The sequence below is a fragment of the Oncorhynchus nerka genome, unplaced genomic scaffold (assembly GCF_034236695.1).
Source record: "Oncorhynchus nerka isolate Pitt River unplaced genomic scaffold, Oner_Uvic_2.0 unplaced_scaffold_2028, whole genome shotgun sequence".
Taxonomy (NCBI): Eukaryota; Metazoa; Chordata; class Actinopteri; order Salmoniformes; family Salmonidae; genus Oncorhynchus; species Oncorhynchus nerka.
Window position 1 is genome coordinate 10,382 of NW_027039297.1, and position 9,623 is coordinate 20,004.

Below are 9,623 nucleotides of genomic sequence, written 5' to 3' on the forward strand. Positions count from 1 at the left end.
ATGGCAGTGTTTTCTCTACGCCCCATGGCGGTGTTTTCTCTATGCCCCATGGCAGTGTTTTCTCTACGCCCCATGGCAGTGTTTTCTCTATGGCCCATGGCAGTGTTTTCTCTACGGCCCATGGCAGTGTTTTCTCTACTCCCCATGGCAGTGTTTTTCTATGGCCCATGGCAGTGTTTTCTCTACGCCCATGGCAGTGTTTTCTCTACGCCCCATGGCAGTGTTTTCTCTACTCCCCATGGCAGTGTTTTCTCTATTTCTCTACTCCCCATGGCAGTGTTTTCTCTATGTTTCTCCCCATGGCAGTGTTTCTCTACGCCCCATGGCAGTGTTTTCTCTATGGCCCACTCCCCATGGCAGTGTTTTCTCTACGCCCCATGGCAGTGTTTTCTCTACTCCCCATGGCAGTGTTTCTCTACTCCCCATGGCAGTGTTTCTCTACGCCCCATGGCAGTGTTTTCTCTCCCCCATGGCAGTGTTTTCTCTATGGCCCATGGCAGTGTTTTTCTCTAGTGTTTTCTCTATGGCCCATGGCAGTGTTTTCTCTACTCCCCATGGCAGTGTTTTCTCTACACCCCATGGCAGTGACGGCCCATGGCAGTGTTTTCTCTACTCCCCATGGCAGTGTTTTCTCTCGCCCCATGGCAGTGTTTTCTCTACGGCCCATGGCAGTGTTTTCTCTACTCCCCATGGCAGTGTTTTCTCTACGCCCCATGGCAGTGTTTTCTCTACGCCCCATGGCAGTGTTTTCTCTATGTGTTTTCTCCCCATGGCAGTGTTTTCTCATGGCGTGCCCATGGCAGTGTTTTCTCTACGGCCCATGGCAGTGTTTCTCTACGGCCCATGGCAGTGTTTTCTCTACTCCCATGGCAGTGTTTTCAGTGTTTTCTATGCCCCATGGCAGTGTTTTCTCTACGCCCATGGCAGTGTTTTCTCTACTCCCCATGGCAGTGTTTTCTCTATGCCCCATGGCAGTGTTTTCTCTACTCCCCATGGCAGTGTTTTCTCTACGCCCCATGGCAGTGGCCCATGGCAGTGTTTTCTCTACGCCCCCATGGCAGTGTTTTCTCTACGGCCCATGGCAGTGTTTTCTCTACTCCCCATGGCAGTGTTTTCTCTACGCCCATGGCAGTGTTTTCTCTACTCCCCATGGCAGTGTTTTCTCTACGGCCCATGGCAGTGTTTTCTCTACGCCCCATGGCAGTGTTTTCTCCCCATGGCAGTGTTTTCTCTACGCCCCATGGCAGTGTTTTCTCTATGCCCCATGGCAGTGTTTTCTCTACTCCCCATGGCAGTGTTTTCTCTACCGGCCCATGGCAGTGTTTTCTCTCTCCCATAGTGGCCCATGGCAGTGTTTTCTCTACGCCCCATGGCAGTGTTTTCTCTACTCCCCATGGCAGTGTTTTCTCTACGGCCCATGGCAGTGTTTTCTCTACTCCCCATGGCAGTGTTTTCTCTACGCCCCATGGCAGTGTTTTCTCTACGCCCCATGGCAGTGTTTTCTCTACGCCCCATGGCAGTGTTTTTTCTCTACGCCCCATGGCAGTGTTTTTTCTCTATGCCCCATGGCAGTGTTTTCTCTACAGCCCATGGCAGTGTTTTCTCTACGCCCCATGGCAGTGTTTTCTCTACTCCCCATGGCAGTGTTTTCTCTACTCCCCATGGCAGTGTTTTCTCTACGCCCCATGGCAGTGTTTTCTCTACGCCCCATGGCAGTGTTTTCTCTAGTGTTTTCTCTCGGCCCATGGCAGTGTTTTCTCTACTCCCCATGGCAGTGTTTTCTCTACAGCCCCATGGCAGTGTTTTCTCTACTCCCCATGGCAGTGTTTTCTCTACAGCCCATCAGTGTTTTCTCTACTCCCCATGGCAGTGTTTTCTCTACGCCCATGGGCAGTGTTTTCTCTCTAAAACTCCCCATGGCAGTGTTTTCTCTACGCCCCATGGCAGTGTTTCTCTCCCCATGGCAGTGTTTTCTCTATCCCCATGGCAGTGTTTTCTCTACTCCCCATGGCAGTGTTTTCTCTACGGCCCATGGCAGTGTTTTCTCTATGGCCCATGGCAGTGTGTTCTCTACTCCCCATGGCAGTGTTTTCTCTACACCCCATGGCAGTGTTTTCTCTATGGCCCATGGCAGTGTTTTCTCTACTCCCCATGGCAGTGTTTTCTCTACGGCCCATGGCAGTGTTTTCTCTACTCCCCATGGCAGTGTTTTCTCTATGCCCCATGGCAGTGTTTTCTCTACTCCCCATGGCAGTGTTTTCTACAGCCCATGGCTCCCCATGGCAGTGTTTTCTCCTGTGTCACTCCCCATGGCAGTGTTTTCTCTACTCCCCATGGCAGTGTTTTCTCTACGCCCCATGGCAGTGTTTTCTCTAGTGACCCCATGGCAGTGTAAACTCCCCATGGCGTGTTTTCTCTACGCCCCATGGCAGTGTTTTTCTCTAGTGCCCCATGGCAGTGTGACCTTTTCTCACGCCCATGGCAGTGTTTTCTCACTCCCCATGGCAGTGTTTTCTCTACTCCCCATGGCAGTGTTTTCTCTACGCCCATGGCAGTGTTTTCTCTACGTTTTGACACCCCCATGGCAGTGTTTTTCTCTACGCCCCATGGCAGTGTTTTCTCTCTACTGTACCCATGGCAGTGTTTTCTCTACAGGGCCCATGGCAGTGTTTTCTCTATTGGCCCCATGGCAGTGTTTTCTCTACACGTTTGGAACTGAGTCACATCTTCCCCATGGCAGTGTTTTCTCTACTCCCCATGGCAGTGTTTTCTCTAAGAAGCCCACAAAGTGCCCCATGGCAGTGTTTTTCTCTGACTGCCCCATGGCAGTGTTTTCTCTACTCCCCATGGCAGTGTTTTCTCATGGCAGACTGGCCCATGGCAGTGTTTTCTCTACACCCCATGGCAGTGTTTTCTCTACTCCCCATGGCAGTGAAACTCTACTCCCCATGGCAGTGTTTTCTCTATTGCCCCATGGCAGTGTTTTCTCTACGCCCCATGGCAGTGTTTTCTCTACTCCCCATGGCAGTGTTTCTCTGGCAGTGTTTTCTCAGAAAACGATTTGGCCCATGGCAGTGTTTTCTCTACTCCCCATGGCAGTGTTTTCTCTACACCCCCATGGCAGTGTTTTCACACTCCCCATGGCAGTGTTTTCTCTACAGGCCCATGGCAGTGCATTTTTTCTGGCAGTGTTTTCTACTCCCCATGGCAGTGTTTTCTCTATGGCCCATGGCAGTGTTTTTTTCAGGTTTTTTTCTCTACGCCCCATGGCAGTGTTTTTTCTCTACAGCCCATGGCAGTGTTTTTTCTCAAGCCCTGGCAGTGTTTTCTCTACAGCCCATGGCAGTGTTTTCTCTACAGCCCCATGGCAGTGTTTTCTCTACTGCCCCATGGTAGTGTTTTCTGATCATGGCAGTGTTTTCTCTACTCCCATGGCAGTGTTTTCTCTATGGCCCCTATGTACCCATGGCAGTGTTTTCTCTACTCCCCATGGCAGTGTTTTTCTCTACACCCCATGGCAGTGTTTTCTCTATGGCCCATGGCAGTGTTTTCTCTACTCCCCATGGCAGTGTTTTCTCTATGGCCCATGGCAGTGTTTTCTCTACTCCCCATGGCAGTGTTTTCTCTACAGCCCATGGCAGTGTTTTTCTCTATGGCCCATGGCAGTGTTTTCTCTAAGACAGCCCCAGTGTTTTCCTCATTGGCCCATGGCAGTGTTTCTCTGGGAAATGCAGTTCCTCTCTGAAAATGCAGTGTTTTCTCTAGTTGCACCCCATGGCAGTGTTTTCTCTACAGCCCATGGCAGTGTTTTCTCTATGCCCCATGGCAGTGTTTTCTCCAGGCCCCATGGCAGTGTTTTCTCTATGGCCCATGGCAGTGTTTTCTCTACTCCCCATGGCAGTGTTTTCTCTACACCCCATGGCAGTGTTTTCTCTGGCCCCATGGCAGTGTTTTTCTCTACCCCCCTGGGCCCCATGGCAGTGTTTTCTCTAGCCCATCTTCAATGTCCTGTTTTCTTCTCCAAGTCCCCATGGCAGTGTTTTCTCTACAGTGTTTCCCCCATGGCAGTGTTTTCTCTACACCCCATGGCAGTGTTTTCTCTACGCCCCATGGCAGTGTTTTCTCTACTCCCCATGGCAGTGTTTTCTCTATGGCCCATGGCAGTGTTTTCTCTACGCCCCATGGCAGTGTTTTCTCTATGGTCCCATGGCAGTGTTTTCTCTACTCAGACCCCATGGCAGTGTTTTCTCTCACCCCCAGTGGGCCCATGGCAGTGTTTTCTCTGGCCCACCCCATGGCAGTGTTTTCTCAGGTGTGGCCCCATGGCAGTGTTTTTCTACGCCCCATGGCAGTGTTTTCTCTACTGCCCATGGCAGTGTTTCTCTGCTGCCCCATGGCAGTGTTTTCTCTGCCCCCCCATGGCAGTGTTTTCTCCGCCTTCCATGGCAGTGTTTTCTCACGCCCCATGGCAGTGTTTTCTTCTCTGGCACACCCCATGGCAGTGTTTTCTCTGCCCTGCACCATGGCCCCAGTGTTTTCTCACCAGACCCCATGGCAGTGTTTTTCTGAGGCCCACCAGGGCAGTGTTTTCTCTCGCCCATGGCAGTGTTTTCTCTACGCCCCATGGCAGTGTTTTCTCTAGTGTTTTGGATTCTCTCCCCATGGCAGTGTTTTTCTGAAGCAATTTCTACATTGCCATGGCAGTGTTTTCTCTAGGCCCCATGGCAGTGTTTTCTCTACTACAGTGTTTCTCTACACCCCATGGCATGTGTTTTCTCTACTCCCCATGGCAGTGTTTTCTCACAGCCCCATGGCAGTGTTTTCTCTCCCCATGGCAGTGTTTTCTCCCTGTGGTGTGTGTGTTTGTCTACCCCATGGCAGTGTTTTCTCTACATCCCATTGCAGTGTTTTCTCTACTCCCCATGGCAGTGTTTTCTCTACAGCCCGTGGCAGTGTTTTCTCTACGCCCCATGGCAGTGTTTTCTCTACTCCCCATGGCAGTGTTTTCTCTACAGCCCGTGGCAGTGTTTTCTCTACGCCCCATGGCAGTGTTTTCTCTACGGCCCATGGCAGTGTTTTCTCTACTCCCCATGGCAGTGTTTTCTCTAAAAACGCCCCATGGCAGTGTTTTCTCTAAACGCCCCCATGGCTTGAAAAGTGTTTTCTCCACGACCCCCATGGCAGTGTTTTCTCTATGGCCCATGGCAGTGTTTTCTCTACTCCCCATGGCAGTGTTTTCTCTACGGCCCATGGCAGTGTTTTCTCTACTCCCCATGGCAGTGTTTTCTCTATGCCCCATGGCAGTGTTTTCTCTACGCCCCATGGCAGTGTTTTCTCTACTCCCCATGGCAGTGTTTTCTCTACTCCCCATGGCAGTGTTTTCTCTACGCCCCATGGCAGTGTTTTCTACGCCCATGGCAGTGTTTCTCTACGCCCCATGGCAGTGTTTTCTCAACACAGCCCCCATGGCAGTGTTTTTTCTCTATGCCCCATGGCAGTGTTTTCTCTACAGCCCATGGCAGTGTTTTCTCTACGCCCCATGGCAGTGTTTTCTCTACAGCCCATGGCAGTGTTTTCTCTACGGCCCATGGCAGTGTTTTCTCTACGGCCCATGGCAGTGTTTTCTCTACAGCCCATGGCAGTGTGTTCTCTACACCCCAGCAGGAGACCACATACCTTCTATAGCCCTTATATCCATTGTCCCATTCTGTCTATTATAAAGAATTGATGTTGAACTTCCATAGGTCATTTTTACAGTACGGGGATCTGTGTGCCATCTAGTGGCAATCCCATTACAACAACGGTGACTTGCATCTCAATACAGTCTACAATAGGCCAACCTACACACGACCACAAAGAAACAAACCAGTGGGTTAGCAAACATATGGTGTCTTCCTGTTCATTCATCTGACTAAGACCCAGTACAAACATATTCTTCCAGATAAGAGCTATGAGTGGAACCTCGAGCAGTGGAGGCTGCTGAAGGGGGGAACGGCTCATAATAACGTCTGGAACGAAGCGAATTGAATGAACCTAGGGGTGTATCTCAGTCATCTAAAATGGGTTCTTCTCCTTGTCTCCATCCACCATATTGCTTTAAATTTTCAGATGAGTACAGGTGAAGAAGAGACGAGGGCAGGAAGCTACTCCAGACTATTGAGATGCACCCAAAGAGAGCAGTCACTGCAATGTCAATGACATAATAAACCCTGTGTTTAAACAGCCTTTTTAAAGGGGTACAAATATACTGTAGTGTGTTGTTTTATCATTGGTAAGTCACCTATCACACCATTCCAAAGGTGTGTGTTTGTACGTGCACACGCACACACTCACCTCAGCAGGTTGGTGGCACCTTAATGCCTGGGGAGGATGAGCTCGTGGTAAATGGCCGGAGCGGAATGAGTGGAATGGTATCAAACACATGGTTTCTATGTGGTTGATGCCATTGCATGAGCGTCGTTCAGACATTATTATGAGCTGTCCTCCCCTCAGCAGCCTCCACTGTCACACACACACACATACAGCCCTTGTGTTCTCGGGGTATTTTTTTCACCCATGGTAACGAACCCTGTGAATTCACAACACGTTTGTGACTCTTGGGGCCTGGGAACATAGATTGTGCTACTCTCATCAGTTAAGCTGAGGCTTCCACATGCACACTCTCTCTGTGTGACTGGATGGCTGCAGCGTCTCTGTGTGTGTGTGTGTGTGTGTGTGTGTGTGTGTGTGTGTGTGTGTGTGTGTGTGTGTGTGTGTGTGTGTGTGTGTGTGTCAGTCAGAGGGTTCAGGGAGTTTGTGCCCACGCAGAGAGTGGTAGAGAACCTTTTATCCCAGGTACCTGCAGGGATTCCGTGGTAGAGCACCATTTTAGGTAACACGCTGTGCCACTGTAGGCTCAATTAGGGTGGAGATGATGACCTCACGAAGGCCTGTTAACCATCTGTCTCTACACACCAGTGGAATCTTCAAAGCTACAGACATAGAGTGACACACAGTGCAAGACGTTGTGGCTGATGAACATAAACAGCTGATGGTCATTGCATTCCAGTCACATAATTGATATACAGGAACTTAGACTACTAACTAAAGTGTCCGAACAGGGTGTCAAACTCATTCCATTGAGTTTAGTGCCTGTTTTATTTTTTTGTTAAGACCTAGACAACCAGGTGGGAGGAGTTCCTTACTGATTAGTGACCTTAATTCATCAGTCAAGTCCAAGGAGGAGTTAAAACCCGCAGACACTCAGCCCTCCGTGGAATGAGTTGGACATGTGAACTACAATGACAGCTAAAATGTCATCCCCTGAAAAGCTAGGTAGAAATGGTCCATTGGAACAGAGAATAGTGACCTCTTGTGGCTAATCCAAAACATGAACCTCCAGTTTAATTATTCATGGCAAGGGGGTGTTTTCATCGACAAGTAAGGCTGCCTCTTACTTATACAGCATAGCATATCAATGACCTTTTTTTGACACATCATTTCTGCCTTTAGTCAATGAAATCTCTCTATGGGAGCCGTGGTCAACCCACTGAAGGATGTGGACAGAGAGCTTGTGATTCTACTTCAGTATTTACTGTACTCAGCACTGAGAGCCCACTATGGTTGCGTTTACACAGGCAGCCCAATTCTGATCTATTGCCACTAATTGGTCTTTTAATCAATCAGATTGGCTCTTTAGCCAATAATATCAGAATTAGTCTGCCTCTGTAAACACAGCCATTGTGATTCAGCACGTACCTTGGAACTGAGTCACATCTTCCTCCACGGTCTGGGTTCAGATGTCCTCTAGTGAAGGAGTAGGCTTCACTGTCTTTTGGAAAGTATTTTTAAAACGTTTCTAAAGAAGATATAATACTGTGTAATTCACCAAATTACGTTTTCATCAGCTCAACCTTTTATCTGTGTGTTTGAGTGTGCAAACTGACTGCTCCCAGTCCCACCTGTGACTAAATGGGATAAAATGGCACCATTTGAAATGACTACAACACAAACAAAAGACATTTTGTCAACTCAGATTCACATGCATCAGACTGTACCATATATAACTGGACAGAAGTTACACAACAACAACAACAAGGCTATGTTTTACAGGAAATGTTTAATTAGACAACTGAACGCATGCCAGGAAGAACCATGTTACAGCAGAGGTATCTGTTCTCTCCTCGTCCACCCTACACACCGTGAGAGACCGGAAACATACCACAAACCACCAGGAAACCTTGCTATCTGCTGTCCATTATTGCAGTGACACATCAGTCTTGTTGTATACTGAGGGGGAAACACATTGTTGTATGAAAAGTTGAAGGTCTTAATACAAGTTTTGGGGTTGGAGTAACATCACTGGGGTGTATTCATTAGCAGACACCATAGCAAAACGTTTAGCTACAGAAAACGATTTGCGACAAAAATGTGCGTTTGTTATTGGACAAGTTCAGGTTAGTCCTCCCGTTTAGCCCTGTTTGCTTCTGTTTGGTTCTAGTGAATACACCCCTGGTACATGTTGGCATCTTTGTTTTGGCAAACAGGAAGAATATTCACATCTCTCTTGCACATGTTGCCCACAGGACTTTTACCTCTCACAGGAAACATCTAGAGACAATAGAAAAGATGCACTTAAGTAGCATTCACATGCAGCTTTAACTCAGCGTCCTCAGACTAGGTTTAGATTGGAACCTTTTCCTTACTAATTCTTACATAGGAATTCACAGCTAATGTTTATCAGGTTTTGGGTAGTATTATCTTACATAAAATGAGTATTTGGGATGACGAATGAAATAGGTGGATGGGATTCCAAACTCCAACGAAAACACCTCCTGGGTAGAAAAATGATTCAGAGCCATTTAGGAAACGACCAGAAGAGACAGAAACGTAGAAGAGGGTTTGAGAAACTTGTGCTTATCATCCTGAAGGCTCTCAGTCTGGATACTGTAAAACACACAACAACCCCTGCTCCCACCTTCATCCGTGGTTCACTTCGAAACACGCCCCCGGAAAAAAGGGAGTCCTTGACAGAGGAAGTCCGTCCTCATTGGTCCGTTTGTGTTTCTCACCGTGCCACAGTATTTTTTCTTGATTATTGATGAGCCAAAATACCAGAATATCAAAAATAAATGCAACCCTTTCACAAAACAATGAGAAATAAATAATCAGTGGTGTTCTGGTTGTATATATTTACATACATAAAGAGTGGTTTTGTTGTTGTATGTGTATGTACAGAATCAATAGGCAGTCTGTTTTCCAGACTGAGCACGAACATATGACTGGAATTATAAATTCACAAGCAACTCCAGGAGAAAGCAAAGAAAGAAAAATAACTTAAAGGGGCAGGTCACAAAATTCTACTACATAATTGTTTATCCCAACAGGGATGCAGTGGTTTGTAGGGAGAGAGAGAAGTAAATATCAAATAAAAACAGAAAATAGATTTTTCTTTCATAGGACTCCTTTAACATAAAAAAACCTTACATAGCGAGTAACTGGCGAGAAATAGCTTATTCAAATCATGAACATTGATTGACTACGACATGCACAATGGTTTTCAAGCCTTGGGAGGAAGAGAAGCTTGATTTTGCTGCACAGATCACAGGCTAATGTGGATTTTGTCGTTTTATATTGAATAATTC